We start from the raw sequence: 17,023 nt of genomic DNA on the forward strand, positions 1-17,023 counted from the left end.
CCAGGATGTAGCCTGTTGATCATAGCTATTTGTTTCTGGGTCTTGGTTCTATTTTTAAACTCCAACTCCCTGAATCAGGAGCCCAAGAAGGAAGCCAGTTAACAGACTGTTGGCGTAGGGTAGGGGCGAAAATGGAAATTCATTTAGTCATTCATCAGATGTTTATTGAGAACTACTGAGGGTAGCACTGGCTTTGTGTGGTTTTCCTGTTCACCTGTGTTTATTACTTTGACCCGTTCTCCCCGCAAGTTCTCCAAAAAGTTTAAGATTTCTTCACAACAACTGGGTATCTCTGGGACAACAACGAGACCTCGGATACAGTTAGAAGGTGGCAACCTAGGGACAGCAGCAGCTGACTTTATTTTTGGCTGTCATCAGGTATTTGTAAGTTGAGAACTGCCTGTATTCAAACAACATGATTTGGTAGTGTGTATTGGATTCCCATAGAAAGAATGGATGTGATACAATTAAAAGGATAAAAGTATTCACTTTTATCTGCATGCTAGGTCTGAAATTCTTTGAAAACCTGGGAAAGGGTTTATGGCTCAAACAGTAGGGTTATACCGTGAATCTTCCTGTAGAATTTGTCTTGTTTTGGTTATAGAGTTTTGGACACTGGTGATTTTCTTTTGGAACAGTAACTGTTTTATGGTAGTTACTGGTCAGTGTATTGGGGAAATTTTATTTTAGAGCTGACCAGATTACTTAATTCATTTGTTCTTGTCAAGTTTTTATCTTGCAAGCAATTAATATATATAAAGATGCACAACTAGTCTATTGCCTTCTACAATCAATCAAGTTGATTGATAATTTTCCTTGTTTATTCTCTGGTATTTGTTCATATTTGCACATTTGAAATAGTTATAATCATGATATTGATATAATCCTTATTTTCAAAATCGTACTTTTGGAAACATTTCCATTTTGCTAATTTTCATATTCCAATTTAGTGGCTGTATAATTTTGATGTAATTTAGTGCTCGTAATTTTCTTGGAATAACCTTCTGAGTATTCAGATGTTTTTCCCTGTGAGGTCCATTGTCAAAGGGTAGGAGTGTGTATATTGTGCTTGGTCCCTGTTTTCAGATAGCTTTCCATTTTTGTCATAGCTATGCCAAAGTAAAACTTTTCGCGGCATTCTTGTTTTAGCTTGCATTTTTAAAATAACTGGCAAGGTTTCTTTATTAATTGCATTTCTTCTCCTGAATTGACTTGTCCTCTTTTCTATTTTTAATTTCCTAGTTATTTTTGAAAAATAAGTGCCTGTGGGGTCTTTATTCTTATTAATTCTAATCACTTAAAATTGTTCTTGTTTATTAATGTGATTTTTGTTTTGTTATTTTATAAGTTTAACAATTTAAGCTTAGGCTTACTTTGTTTATCTGTTTCTGACTAGTTTTTTATGAATGTTTTCAAAGTCATTTTTATGAAGAATGGGATGGGGGAGGGAGTGGGAGATGGGATAGTTGCGGGTGGGAGGGAGGTTATGGGGGGAAAAGCTGCTATAATTCAAAAGTTGTACTTTGGAAATTTGTGTTTATTAAATAAAAGTTAAAAAAAAGTCATTTTTAAGTTGCAGTCATGAAGCTGGTGTGGTTCTCTATCATTATTTATGTTGCTTCTCAGTCATCTGTCAACTGGAGTGGATTCTTATGGGTGTAGACTCCCTAGCATAATGGAATGGCCATGCTAAAGGAGAATTAATCATTGATATTCACAGTAATATTTAGAAGATTTAGTAAATCATAATATTCAAATATTAAATGTAGATTTATAGATTGAGTGTTTAGGAATTACTTTTAATAACTTCTGAATATGATACTGGTAAATTAAGAAACATCTCTAACCTCAAATTTTAACAACTAAAATAATGATATTTACATAGCACTTTAAAAACACTGGTATTTGGAAATTAATTTATCCATGTATTTTTGGTAACTACTTTCCAGTGTCTTGATTTAAAGAGTAAAGTGATAATGGTTTAAAAAATGTGGTTTCAAATCACTGGTTATTTGCCAAAATTATTTTAGCAGATCCTCACTGATTATCTAAATTATGCCTTGTTATGATTTGCTGCTTCTGAGGCCCAGATTCTATTAGATTAGTGGGAGGTACTTTTGGAATGTGTAATGTACTTCAACATTTTCTTTTTATTTGGCTTAATTAATCTTATAATTATTTTTAAATAACTTACATTAGCTGATAAATATTTAGTTTAGGTAGTTGAGTGGTGTTTCTCTTAATTCTCTTTATAAATGAGAGTTTAGTGTATCTTCTAGCATTTTATACAGAGGAGAGAAAATTTAAAATGATAATGGAAGATTGTTTCCCCTTCAGTGATTTGAGAATATAAATTGAAAGATCAAAAATATTATAAAATAAATGGGCAAACATAATCATTAAAATAATTATTAAGAAAATATAATTAAGTTGATTTTAATAAATCATTAAGTGAGAGAGGAATGTGCTTTTTTGTGTACCTGTGACACATCAGCCTATTGTTATCCCAGGTCAGTAGATATGAATACCACATTTTGCTTATGGCTAGTCAGCTAATAAATAATAGGAGGGGAGGCGAGGGAGATGTCATATTGAACTGATACAATTAGAGAAGCCAGTAACAAATTTGGAAACAGATAAAACTAATGGATAGTATACTACTCACACAGTATTATAGATGATGGTTTTTATGTATAAATATTTCAGTTTTTGTAGAGGTGGTTCTTTTATCTTTTGAGGGGTAAGAAAGGACAATTTATCTCTTTCTTGGAATGTGAGGTCAGTTTCATTGGGTTGCCTTAGGTTTCATTCAGAAAAGGGAATGAATAATATCCAAAGTGAGTTATGATTTAGGCCCCAGCACACTGATAAGAAATTTATCAGCTGCACATGTGTGCTAATGTTTGGAATAAAATACTACATTCATCTCTGTATCTGCATCTACTGTATTTTCTCGTAGGCTTTATTTTGTCTTTTCAAGTGTGACATTGTGTTGTTTAACTTGAACAACAAATTTACAGGGGAATATCTAACACCTCATTGAGGTACATGTGACACTGTAACCGTTTTACTCTAATATTGTTTTCAAACTCTTAATTACTAAGTTTCCCAGAAATGGTTTCTAAAGAGAACTTCATAAAGTGGATGGATCAATCTTCTTTAGGGGTGATTAGTATAATAAATGGAGAATAAACGTGGAATGTGTGCACTCGAATTCATCTATCTAGTTTCCTATTTCTTGATGTGGAGTTTTTTGTTAAATCCTTGTTAAAATTCAGACAAAGCAAATTGAGTTTCTAAGTCTAAGATGTGTTAAAAGCTGAAGTTTTATATTGATAATAAGTTTTGCATTTAGTCTGAAGTGGAAGAGCTTGCTATGTCTTGCTCAGTTCTGGTCTGTGTATTCATTCTGCAACCCCATGCTGGCATTCTCTCTCCTTGTGTGGAGAGAATGATCACTGTCAGAATGCTTAACACGAAAGAAGTCTTTGGAGCTACACTGAGTAGAAAATTGCTACTGAGGTGTGTTTCATTTTTCGGTGTTTGTATTTTGCTGTGGCACAATCATTGACAATAATACAAGAGATATGTAAAACAGATGAGAAATACGAGTATTGGGGAATCTAAGAAGGCATGGTCGGTCATCTTTTGTTGTGTTTCATTAAGCTTTAATACGAGACATTAGAACCTGTGTGTGAATTAATGAGAACCACTGGGGTGCTGAGGATTCAGAGTCCATAAAACTAAAGTCTCTTCCTCTGTGTAAGAGAAGCACCATGTATTAGGTCAGAATTTCTTGAACTTACTCTTGACAAGAACACTGGAGCCTGTGAATGATGATTGTTTTTGTTGTTACTAAGTGATGCCGGTGACGGGAAATAGTGGTTTCAAGTATACATTCAATCAGCAACAATGGCAGACCTGTTGAACATGTTGTTTTCTAGCCTGGAAAATTGTATTTTCACATTGTTCTTTGGAGTATCTTCATTGTAAAATCACAACATTTGTTGGGATTTAGTGCTTATGGTTTAGTGAGCCCAGAGTCATAAGTTCTGTGTCTGGTTATTGCTGTATTGTATGGTAGTAATTCTAAAAATTATTTATAATAAAGGGGAGAACACTGGAGAAAAGATCTGTCTGTTTATAGCTCCTACTTTTACAATAAGAGAACACTGTTGGGAGCTCTAGAGTAGTTTCAGTAGTTCAGTAGTTGAGATATTCCACCTTCTCCATCCCCCAACATCCTGTTTCATCACAAATATTTATCATTTTATTCATCGGTTCTCCACCCACCTTGTGGGCTGTTGTGGTTGCTGTCACCCAGCCAAGAGGCTGGGGAATGCCTATCCACAAGCAGCACAGGGTGTCTGGCCGGGGTGCTCAGAAGGTCCTGAGTGTTGTGGCGTTGAAATAGAGAGTAAACCTGTTCGCATAGTTGCCAGATTCATCAGCAGCAGGCATGCTGTTGCTAGTCATAATGAAAATACACAGTCTGTGGTAAGAAAAAACTGAAGTGTACAGTATTTTGAAGATAGGATTCTGAGGTGGTCTGGAAATGTCAAGAAAAAAAAAAAGAAGAAAAATTACTATCTAAAGAAAATTATTGTTTAAAGAAGCCCATTTATTTAAGTGATTGATTGATAGTTTTCAAGAAGTTTGGTTTGCCTGAGAACTTAATATAATAATAATTAACTGCTCACTTAAAGTATTTGATGAAATACAAAATACAGTGTGATATATGAAGAACAGTAGCATGACAAAGTATACTATGGCACACTCAACTTGTTGTAGATGGGATGGACATCTTTTAAAAGTACTGGCTAGAAATTTTGTAGTCTGGGGTTATGAGTTTGGGGACAGAAAACCACATAGGTGAGGTGCCTGTGTTGTTGCATTCTGTTGGGGGACATATCACACTAACATGTTTGGTAGCGTTATCCTTGATAGCTTGGGTAAGATAGAATCTGCTAGGTTTTTCCACTGGAAGTGCTACATTTCGCTTTCTGGATTCTATTCTTTGTAAGTCAGTCTCCACTTCAGGGGAGAAGAAGTTTGTTTTTATCTCTTGAAGGGAAGGGATGTCTATATTTGACTGACTGATTTTACTATGGACTCATGGGTATTTTATTCTTTAAGTGATCAGTGCGCTCAGTTAATTTTCCTTCCCATGATCTGTTTCTACATCTTTACATCTTATTGTGCTGAGTACAGCGGTATTAGGTTTTATTACCACCTGTTTGCTTCTCCCATTTCCCAAACAGATAGATTCAGTTTTGCAGTACTGGCTAACCTTAAGGTCATTTTCATAGACACATTTTGATGATGCACTGTGGGAGGAGAAATCATAACGCAAAACTTCTTGTCAGCAGATTGGCGAATTTACCTGAGAAATTGAGACTCAAGATTATGAGACTGTGTGACTAGGACCGAAAGCAGATTTCCAGGTAGGAAATCAAAATTGTTTTCTTAAATTCCTTTGCACTTGATTTTGCAAAAGTCAAATAACCATTTTCGTGGGAGACGAAAAATCCAAAAAGGAGGGACAGGATAGATATTGAGGTTTTATTAGGAAATCACTTTGTGTTCTTTATTAGATTCTTTTATTTGATTTCCAAACAACAAGGTTGTAACTCAGCTTTGAAATGAGATCCAAGAGGAACTATATCTATATTTGCAAAAGTATTCGAGATATGATTTTGATTCTTGAAGCCTGTTTGAAAAGTAATCAGAATATGAATAATATTTAGATTTATCATGTCAGAGAAAACAGCTACTGGTTATGGGAGTTTTTATGTGTTGCACAGAGTACTTATTAGGTATGCCTTAGTTTATGTTTTATATCTCTCATAAACTCCTCTAGATGTGAGAAGGTCATGTGCTGCCTGTTGGGAAGGGCAGGGGTGTGGGGAAGCTCACAGATCATAGTATGCCTCCATATTTTGGCATACCGATTTCACAAAAACAAGAAGCAGTTTGCCAGCAGCTTCCATGGTGGTAATGTTACAAGGAGGGAATTAAAAAATGCAGAGTGCACGAAGACAAGCAACTGGAAGTCTGAAATGCCAGTGGAGTTAATATTATGCAGTGATTCTTACCTCTGCTATTAGAAGTATAAAAGCAGTGTGATCCTCCCCTGTAAACTGCAGAGGCTACAGCTCCATGGCAACTCGACCTATTCTGTCAGAGGGTGTGTATACACAAATGCATTCAAAGCACAGGGTTGGGAGTTGGGGGGGGGGGGATGGGAGACAAAACCCAACCCTCCAAGTATTGCCCACGCATTTTTATGTGCATTTTATAATAAGGCCTTTGTGCGAGGAGGCCTGATAGAAGTTCATGTCAGCTGCCCTCTGGTCTTTAACATGATCTAGCCCCCAACACCCACTCCCTCATGCTGAGGAAGGGAAGCAAGAACAGGCAATTCAAGAATGCTTCTGGGAGAAAAATCTTCTCTCCCTCTCTTCTTGGAATGTCAACATAGTTATTGCTTTTCTGTGTCTCTGGCGGGTATTTGGCTGCTGCTTTTCACAGCCTCATGCCAGAGAGAGCAGTTAAATTGTAGCCTTCACATGCATGGTGAAAAAAGTCTATATTCTCTGTGGGAAGGAGTGCTTTCTGTAGGTCTTCTGCTGTCCTGCCTTTTATGGAAGTACCTTATGGCCCCGGGGGGCGGCAAGTGATTGGCAAATTAAATCTTCCTGCCCACAGTTTCCTGGCCTTCGGCTCAACCCTCAGACACCACCTTTCTTCTCTTAGTATGCTTCATAGGCACACACATTCCCAGCAATCCTGCCAGTCCTTTGCTTAGTTTCTTCAGTCTGAAGAGACAGCATCATTACTTGACTATTTTTATGTGTGTGTTCCTATGCTGCATCTTAGAAATGATAGAACAGTCTGTAAAATGCTTACTTCTGCTGTGCTCCAATTTAGCTGATCCAAGAGAGGAGAAGAATGTTTTACTCTCTCCTGGTTAGCTCTGAAAATAACCTCTAGTAAGCCTTAGATCACTTTTTTTCCACCTAAAACTTGAGGTCCAACATCATTGGTTGTCTCCACTGGGTTCAGGGGTTGGGATCCAAGTAATATCCTGTTCTGTGACCTTGTCCTTTCTCTCTTGAACTTAATCCCTGCCTCTAACACCATAGGTGGCTCTGGTGGTGCTGGGAGGAGATTATTGATGAGAGGCCTGGGAAGAGGGAGGATATTGTGTTCCTGAGAACACTTACACAGTAGCTAAATGTTTTCAGCTTACTCCATGAGCTACACTCTTCTAGACCTCATAAAGACTAATGAACTATTCTCCTCCCCAGCCCCCATTGTTTCTGCTTGGAACATTCTCCTTGCATTTACTCTTACAAATAAATGATCTGAAGCTAAAATTGTCCATACACATATAATTGGTTTCATTGTATAATTCACTTGTTGAGGCATTTTGACTTGCTGTTGTATGTGGGCCTGAGCATGTGAAAAAGAACAAGCTTGTGTCTCCCCCTGAGGAGCTAATTGTCTAGTGAAGACTCTGGACTGCATACATTGCAATGCATTGTGAAATGGGTTCCAGGAGAAGGATGCACCAAGCTTTTAGCTGTGACATGAAAGCAACACAGCAACTTAGCCTGAGGGGCTTGGGAGAGGAGTGAATGGTTGTGCTGCACGAGCAGCACAGGGAGAACATTCAGGAAGATAAAACTCTGGCATGCAAAGGCTTAGAGTCATGGAAACAGCAAGGTGCTTCCCTGAGCGACAGTTCTTCCTGTGGCTGGATTACAGGGTTGGGTAAGAGGAGTGGCATCACAAAGGGAGGATCTGGAGAACTTGGCAGCGGTCAGGTCATAGAGCCTACACCATGCTGCTGTGTTTGAACTCTATCCTGTAGGTGTGAGGAGAGACATGCTTAGATTTGCATTTTGCAAAGATCTCTCAGGAGGCATCACAAGAATAAATTAGAGGAAACCAAGCCTGGATTAGGAAGACACGGTGTGCAGACAATTAGAGTAATCTTCAAAAGAAAAAATAATAGCCTGAATTTATGCTATGATATTGAGATTAGTGTGTACAGGATAGATTGCCAAACTTGGGAAACGGTACTAAGTAACTGAGTTGGTTGAAGAGGTGGGGGGAAGGGAAGGCAATCTGCAGGACTGTAGCCTGGGACACTCAGTGGGCAGTGATGAACTTGCCTCAGCAGAGGAAGGCTGGCAAGCCTTTGAGAAAAATAATGACCTATTATTCAGGTTTGTTCTATCTGTGGTCATGTGTGGTCTGTGGAAAGATCTCTGACTTTGGAATACGAAAGACCTGACTTTCAATTTTACTTCTCCAGCTTATTATCTGTGCATTCTTATGCAAATTACTTAACTTCTGGGATCCTTGGTTTCCTGGTCTGTAACATGGGGGTAATAATTACTAACTTGCAGGCTGTTTGTGATAGTTAAAGAGATAATCTATGCCAAGCTCCTGACTCAAAGCCAATTTTCAAAGAAAGGGCAGATTATTATCATCACCATTTCTGTAGGCAGAGATCAAGACCTGGAACCCAGTGGAGAGGCTGAGAACAGATTCAGAGTGAAGAGCCTGAAAGAGAACAGAGTGAGTCAGGGCTGAAGCCCTATGCCATTCAAGCCTCCAGAATCCTCCCTTGGGAGCTGAGTTGTGAATGACTGCTTGCGGAATTAGGGAAGGAAACATGAAAAAGCCTTATCCCTGACCTCAAGGATCTCACAGTTGATAGAGTGAGATAGAAAAGGAAATCCAAAGTATATATAGCTAGATTTTTTTTTTTAGGGTGTGATGTAACATACCAGAGGGAGCATCAAAATGTTTGTGGAAAGTGATATTAAAAGTTAATTTTTTTTGCTTTAGTGCAAAAACTTTTTTTTTTTTTTGACAGGCAGAGTGGACGGTGAGAGAGACAGAGAGAAAGGTCTTCCTTTGCCGTTGGTTCACCCTCCAATGGCCGTTGCTGATCCGATGGCAGGAGCCAGGTGCTTATCCTGGTCTCCCATGGGGTGCAGGGCCCAAGCACTTGGGCCATCCTCCACTGCACTCCCTGGCCACAGCAGAGAGCTGGCCTGGAAGAGGGGCAACTGGGACAGAATCCAGCGCCCTGACTGGGACTAGAACCTGGTGTGCCGGCGCCGCAAGGCGGAGGATTAGCCTAGTGAGCCGTGGCGCCAGCTGCAAAAACTTTTTAAATCCATGTATACAAGGGGTCTTTAAAAATGTGTGTTATGAAAAAAACTATGCGTGGATTTCAGTGTTTTTGCACCAAAATAATGTTGTCTTTCAGTTCCATCCTCCATGAACTTTTTGAGTAGCCTTGTATATACCGAACAGGACAGTTTAGTGAATTCTCACCAGCTGCACAGTAGATCAAAAGCCAGAACATGAGCAGTATTCCAAAGCACTTCTCTTGCCTTTTTCCAGTCACAAGGAAACCCTAACTTTTATTACCTATCTACTGCCCTAACTTTCAAAACCATATGCGTCTGTATTAGTTTTGCCTGTTTTTGGTACTTTACATGCACTGAATCATAAGCTCTGCTTTCTTTTGTGCCTGACTTTGTTCACACGGTGAAATGTCAGTGAGATTCACTCATGTTGTCTGTAATAGTCATTCATATACACTTCATTATATGAATGTATTGCAACTTACTCATTCTACCATTCATGGATTTGGGTTAATTTTTCATGTCCATTGGGTATAGCCTGTGGTGGACATGCTGGCTTTTGTATGTTCAGTCAGCAGTTGCTGCCACCTCTATTTTTGAAGTATGTATGTCAACTGACACTGTTTCTGACAATGCATGAGGACCCCAATTGCCCCTAACCTGCTGTGATGTTTTAATCTTGCTCATTTTGACCATCCTGGTTGTTGTGTAGTGGTATATATCGCCTTGTAGCTTTAATTTTCATTTCTTTGATGGTTAGTGAGGTTGGGTTCCTTTTCATACAGTTTTTGACTATTGGAGACTTTTATAAAGGGCCTATTGTAGCAGTTTGTCCACTCTGTTGGGATTTCTGTTTTTCTTGTAGCATCAGTATTAGAAGTGAGGATTATCATAGAGAACTGTTCTAGCACTACAGTTAGAGAGCACCACCATCATATTCCATGCCCCACGAAGCTTATCGTTCTGACCACTCCATCAAGAATGCTTGGATGTGCATAGAAAAATGAGATGACAGACAGCAGGAGAAGTAGGGCTCAGAAAGTGTTTTTGTATTGATGTGACCCCATTTTTATGTGCTAAGAAGGTGGTCTCACTGGAGAGGGAAAGCTAGATGATGACTGGGCAGAGATCTAGAGCAACTAGAGACCTGAGCTCTGGAAAGGACTTACTGTGTTGGAAACGTGTGTGTGTGTGTGTGTGAGAAGGCAGATTCAATTATCTGGGAAAACTGGGTAATGTTGAGGAACATGGGGACTGTTTGGAATTGCTTCTGGAGGAAGTGAGAGCAGAGCATTATGAAATGAGATGGCTCACCATCAGGGAGCTGGGAAGAGGGAGCTTTTTGTCTCCCTAGTTGGTGATTTTCCTCTCCACTGAGTAGGTGATCAAGGAACAGAAAGAGTGAGGACCCAAAGTTGAGTGGTTTTTAGGATGGATATGATGGCCAAGGTGGTGAATGAGTCTGGATGCTGGCAAGAGAAAGAATTAAGTGGTCTGGGGCCAGTGCTGCTGCATAGTAGGTTAGGCATCTGCCTGCTGTGCCAGCATCCCATATGGACACCAGTTCGTGTCCTGGCTGCTCCTCTTTTGATCCTGCTCTCTGCTAATGGCCTGGGAAAGTAGTGGAAGATGGCCCAAGTGCTTGGGCCCCTGCACCCATGTGGGAAACCCAGAAGAAGCTCCTGGCTTTGGATTGGCCCAGCTCTGGCTGTTGCAGCCATTTGAGTGAACCAGAGAATGGAAGATCTCTCTCTCTGTCTCTGCCTCGCTCTGTAACTCTGCCTCTCAAATGAATAGATAAATCTAAAAAAAGTAAGAATAAAGTGGTTCACAATGGAGTTTAGACAGGATGGTGTAAGAAGCCTGGAGGAAGAGGAGGAGGGGAATAACAAAGAAGAAGAAAAGAACTGTTGGAAGGAAGGAGCTGAGGAGGTGGATATTTGTGAGGTTGAAGAACAAGCAATATAGTGGGAAGCTATCATGTTAGGTGAAGTGACAAGGTAGACTGTAACAGCCTGTCATATTGACCCAAATAATTAGAAATGTAAGTAAATAACCCCTCAAAATAGGTCACACTTTAAGTTTTAATTTTTCCCTATACTGTCAGTAAATAGTTTTTTGTTGTTGTTGTTGTTGCTGCTGTTGGTAAATGAAGACTTCTGAAAAAGTTTTATTTGAGCGCTTTTTTTTTTCTGATATTAAACATTACTTGGTTCAATAAAGTGGTTTTCGATAATGAGGATTAATGGTGGGACCCAAATGGTCAGGTTTTGCCCCAAAATTAAACATTGGAAATTAAAATGTTACCTCAGTAACCTCAGATGCAACAGAGATCCCTTAAAACAGCTACACTGGGGAATCCTTGTTTGACACATGCTCACTTCTCCAGTTGTGTTTCCTCATTGCCATACATCTGAACAGAGACTTGAGAATTGTAAACTCTATGGCTTAAATTTAGTACATAGAGTGCCCTATACTATGTGAAACTCTCAGCTCAAGTCTAGAGAGTGAAGTTTACATTTTTATAAAACTAGCACATGCATATTGCCAAATGAAAAAGGCCTTAGTGGAAGATTTCTTGCAGTATGTAGAGAATTTACCTGGGTAACTTACTGAAAATTGTAGATTTGGGGGCCCAGCCCTGGAGATAATGATTGTAGGCTGTCCATGGCTTCACCTTCACAAACCTACTGTTAAGCTTCTAGTTTTGCAAGATTGCTAAGATACTGGGCACCACCCTATATCATTTGGCCAAGAAACAAAATAAATAGCCAGAAAGCATAAATCGAATATAAAAGCGATGAGAAAGATAAGATTGAGGAAGACAAAAAAAAGTAAGAGCTTAAGTCCTGAAGAGAACTTTCTGTAGATTCCTTTGTTGTAAAAGATAAATTTCAGTGGATGCTAGATTGTATCATAAGTATTTTAAGATTACAAATGAAAAATATTGTGAAGTGTACACAACTGCATAGAAACAAATCAAAGATTGCTGAATTGGCTATGAATTCAAACTTTAAGAGTTAAAATGAAAATGTAGCTGTAACTTCTTTTTCCAACAGCCTTTTAAATTGTAATATGATGGATGTGCTACTTATGATGGGTATTGGAGCAGGACTTCTGTAAATAGTTAATTTTGGATTATTTTATTTTTCTTTGATTATCAAATCATGCCAGTGAATTATCAGACAATGTTGATTTCCTATTACTGTAACCTAGTGTGGTTGTGAAGATTGAATGAAGTGTGGCTGTCATGTAATCTTTGGGGGTGGTGTAGTACAACGGTTGTGAGCACATACTTTGGCCACTAGAGTCTCTGAGTTCGCAGTGTTGTTCTGTGAGTAACTAGTTCCCTACCCTTGGGCAAATTGTCTCGATTCAGTTTCCCATCTGTGAAATAAGAGTAATAAGATATAAAGTAGTAGACATGAAGCACTTGGGACATTGTGGACACTCAATAAATGTTATACTAAAACATAACTTCTGTAGTCAAATTCTCTGTTAAGAGTACCTAAAATTAGAGATGGCCATTTGGTGCTACTGGAGTTACTGTGTCTGATCCTGGCTTTGTGGAAGCAGCAGATGATGGCTCAAGTACTTGGATCCCTGCCACCCACATGGAAGACCTAGATTGAAGTCCTGGCTCTTGTGTAGTTGGATTCTCTTTCTCTCTCTTATAAAATATAAAAAATTAAAAGGTACCTAAAATGATTATTCAAAATAGGACATATATGTATTATCTTTTTTTTTAAACAAAAGATTTACTTATTTGAAAGGCAGAGTTACAACAGAGAGAGGAAGAGACAGAGAGGTCTTCATCATTGGTTCACACCCCAGATGGCACAACAGTTGAAGCTGGGCCGATCTGAAGCCAAGAGCCAGGATCTTCTTCCAGGTTTCCCACATGGGTGTAGGGGCCCAATCACTTGGGCATCTTCTACTACTTTCCAGGCCATTAGCAGGGAGCTGGATGAGAAGTGGAGCAGCTGGGTCAGCAACTGGCACCCATATGAGATGCTGGTGCTTCACCTACTATGACACAGTGCTGGGTGCAACATATATATTATCTTATAAAGTTATAATTTTCTTTTTTTTTTTTTTCAATTCAAATCATGGAACACTGACTCTTGACTGCAATAATTTAGCTATAAAATAATGAGTAAGGCATGGCCCTCACCACATTGAACACTTAACCTTTGGGAAATTATCCTGTTGACTTGGTTTCCTTGGGTAGATATTATACTATGTTGGGAAATAGTAGAGATATCAAATGAAACTGTATTTTTCAGCAAAAGTGAAAGATAGTGCATAAAAGATGGAAGGGGATGTTAATGATACCTTGATATATTTGATTCATTTTTCAGCACAGCAGATCAAGCAAAAAGATGCTGACATTTTTTTCCAGAGCTAGATAAGGTAAAATACATGGAACAAGGATATCAAAAGACCTGGGTATGCAAATGATAGGTCTACTGTTTATTGAGTATGGGAATATAGGCAAATGACTTACTTGTGTCTCATTTCTTCACCTGAAAGAGGCTCAGAGCCACCAGCATGAGTTGTTAGAATGGACTAATGTTTGTGAGGATGCTTTGTGAACTATAAGATGTTATTAGTTTATAGAATTTTATCATGATTTGTATATGATAGGGCTTGTGGGTTTCTGAAGATCTGTGACTCAGAAATGAGTATTTTGAATAATATGGTTTTAGTAGGATTACAGAGAACTTCATATTTTTCTGTAGTTACCTCTAGATCCATAATGGACCCATAACTTGCTGCAGAGAGTGGACCAAATTAAAAAAATAATAGCTGGGGGGCTGGCGCCATGGCTCATTTGGTTAATCCTCCAGCTGCGGTGCTGGCATCCCATATGGGTGCCCGTTCTAGTCCCGGTTGCCCCTCATCCAGTCCAGCTCTCTGCTTGTGGCCCAGGAGGGCAGTGGAGGATGGCCCAGGTGCTTGGGCCCCTGCACCCATATGGGACACCAGGAAGAGGCACCTGGCTCCTGGCTTTGGATCGGTGCAGCGCCGGCCGTGGTGGCCATTTGGGGAGTGAACCAAAGGAAGGAAGACCTTTCTCTCTGTTTCTCTCTCTCTCTCACTGTCTACCTGTCAAATAATAATAAAAAAAAAGCTGGCAGATGAAACAGTGCTGAAGAGGTTGCACAGTTAGCAAGTTGTGGTAGATAGGAAGAAGTACAGGCTTTGGAGTCAGAGCTGAGTGGAAATCCCTTCTCTGTCACTTACTGCTTGTACTTTGGGCTAGGGGAGGGGAGTCACTCGTTGGGAAAAGTTATGAGCACCAGAGATGATGATTGTCAAGTACCTGCTCAACAGATAGCTGCTATACAATTTTTCTCATGCTCATACATTGTCAGATTTCAGAGACGTTTGCATTGCACATTTGCTGAATGGGTAGGAATACCACGGTGTTTTACTGAGGGGTTTCTGTGTGCCAGGCAACCAGAGAAACATATATGATGAACTCATTTAATCACTAAAATAACCTGGTGATGTAAGTACCACTGCTATTACACTGAGGCTCAGTGAGTGTAACTGACTTACCCAAGGTCACTCAGCAAGTTTGAGCTGGAGCAGGTTTACAGGTTTGGGGTTGAGTGCCTCCAGATTCTGCTTCATTTATTGTGCATTATTTTTGTAACTCCCTGGCCAATATGAGGATGTGGGATAGAGGCTGAAAAGACTAATTCTTTTCACGAGAATTATTTTTCCAGTGGAACATTTGCTTTCAGAATCCTCACCATTTTCAAAGATGGTCTTGGAAGGAGGCTGCACTCATCCCTCATGTAACTTCTGAGTGTGTTACGGAGCCGGGCTCCACTTTCCTTTTTTGTACAACGGAATAATTATACTTCTAAGGGTGGTAGTGAGCGCTAAGTGGGATGATAACGGTGGAGGCCAGTTCTGGCAACCGTCTCCATCTCTAATCTCTACTCCCTACTCCCTTCTTAAGTAGCAGGCTCATGCCAAGGGCAGAACCTTGGGGAATGCCTGCTGTCTTTTAATGTTTTCAGCCAATAGTATTATATGTTATTCAACACTTCAGTGTTTTCAGCCAATGATGCTCTATCACAGGCATATGATTGATCCCTTTGAAAGAGCATTAGACTATATGTTATATGAACTGTGTTTAATGAAGATCTATCACATCCATCTGGTCACTGATTTGCATCTTGTGTCTGGGCATGTTTGCATAGAACACAGCCCCTTTAAGAACCACTAGCCATCAGCAAAAATAACCTAGAGCAGCTCAGGTTACTGCCAGGCTGCAAACACTCTTTAGGGGTCAAGTTGCTTATTTCTGTGGCTCCTCAGCGGGCATGGAGGGAGAGCTTTCTCTGCACTAGCAGAGGTGTAGGTGTGGATTTGTGCACATGCTTTCCCACCTTCAGCTAGGCACTGCCCTTGACTGTGACTCTCTGCTGTTCTCCATGGTGGAAAGATTCTTGGATGGACCACCTAAATTGCTTTCAGTTAGTTGTGATTCTGTTGCTGGACCTGGGCACAAGTGCCTGTCTTCTCCCATCTACTCTGTGTTTCATATTATTTCCTTGAAAAACAAAATTAAAAAGATATTACAACCCATCAAAACAAATGAACATCTCCTCTTTCCAGAGTGAAGGCGTGGCGGTTCAAGGAGAAAAGGTCATGTGAGGATGTACCCTTTTTCTGGGACCTTCGTGCCTGTTCGTGCCTGTCTCTGGCAGCCTTTCTTGTAGAGGAGCATTTTCACTGGCTGGACATAGGCAAGGGATCAAAAGAATAAACAGGGCATAATCAGGACCTGAAGTTGAGTATAAAACAAACACAATCCAACTCCATAATCACGTCCAGTATTTCAATTGTGGAGAAGCAGCTTAAGAGGCATCGCAGTGTGTGAGAGGGAAGGAAGAAGCAAGAAGGGCTCAGATCATCTGAATGCTACTATATGAGCAGTGTAACAGAATTTTAAGTCAGGTATTATCTGTGAATGAGTCAAAAATCTCAGAAGGAAGGTGAGGTTGGATGAGTTGGTAGAAGATCCAGAGCTGCAGGTCATTCTTGTCCATAACTCTGCAAAGACGTGGTCAAGAGTCAAGATCTCTCCAAGCCCCAGTCTGTAAATGGAGATTGCACTACTTGGTATACCTGCATTATTATAAGGAACCATAAGGATTTGCTGAGTGAGTGTGGCTGAAGATACTTTTAAAAACTGTTATGTACTAATTAATATTAAATTATATATGTAGGCCGGCACTGTGTCTCACTAGGCTAATCCTCCGCCTGTGGCGCCAGCACCCCAGATTCTAGTCCTGGTTGGGGCGCCGGATTCTGTCCCGGTTGCTCCTCTTCCAGTCCAGCTCTCTGCTGTGGCCCGGGAAGGCAGTGGAGGATGGCCCAAGTGCTTGGGCCCTGCACCGGCATGGGAGACCAGGAGGAAGCACCCGGCTCCTGGTTTTGGATTGGCGTAGCATGCCGGCTGTAGTGGCCATTTAGGGGGTGAACCAACGGAAGGAAGACTCTTCTCTCTGTCTCTCTCCCTTACTGTCTAACTCTGCCTGTCAAAAAAGAAAAAAAAAATTATTTATGTGTACATGCATGCACACGCACACACACATGCATATGAGATTTGAGGTGTAAAACCAGATATTTTGCTGAAACTTCCATGGAAAAGCATGAATAAAACCTGAGTTCTCCTTAGGAAACTGGGAAATTCCTGGAAAATGACATGACAAGAGATCTAGACTTGGAGCAACTAACCTGATAGGTTTACTTACTTACTTTATTATTCCTTTACTACCACATGGAAATAATAAAATTCTCAGTCTTTCTTGACATTGTCATGAAGATAA

The 17,023-nt window shown here is 39.9% G+C and overlaps 1 protein-coding gene across 23 annotated transcripts in view; it reads left to right on the forward strand.

Annotated features, from left to right (window-relative positions):
* Positions 1-17,023, forward strand: part of HIVEP2 (HIVEP zinc finger 2) — a 216,982-nt gene that overhangs the window by 40,927 nt on the left and 159,032 nt on the right. For 8 of the 23 annotated variants that reach the window (XM_070073481.1, XM_051855303.2, XM_070073488.1 and 5 more), the window contains exon 2: positions 5,370-5,444. The exons of 13 other annotated variants lie outside the window; for them this stretch is intronic. The gene's annotated coding sequence lies outside the window, so the exon portion shown is untranslated. Of the gene's footprint in view, positions 1-5,366; positions 5,445-17,023 lie in introns of those variants that run through there. 2 more of the 23 variants (XM_070073477.1, XM_051855310.2) reach the window with 1 other exon arrangement.

The sequence above is a fragment of the Oryctolagus cuniculus genome, chromosome 5, assembly GCF_964237555.1.
Source record: "Oryctolagus cuniculus chromosome 5, mOryCun1.1, whole genome shotgun sequence".
Lineage (NCBI taxonomy): Eukaryota > Metazoa > Chordata > Mammalia > Lagomorpha > Leporidae > Oryctolagus > Oryctolagus cuniculus.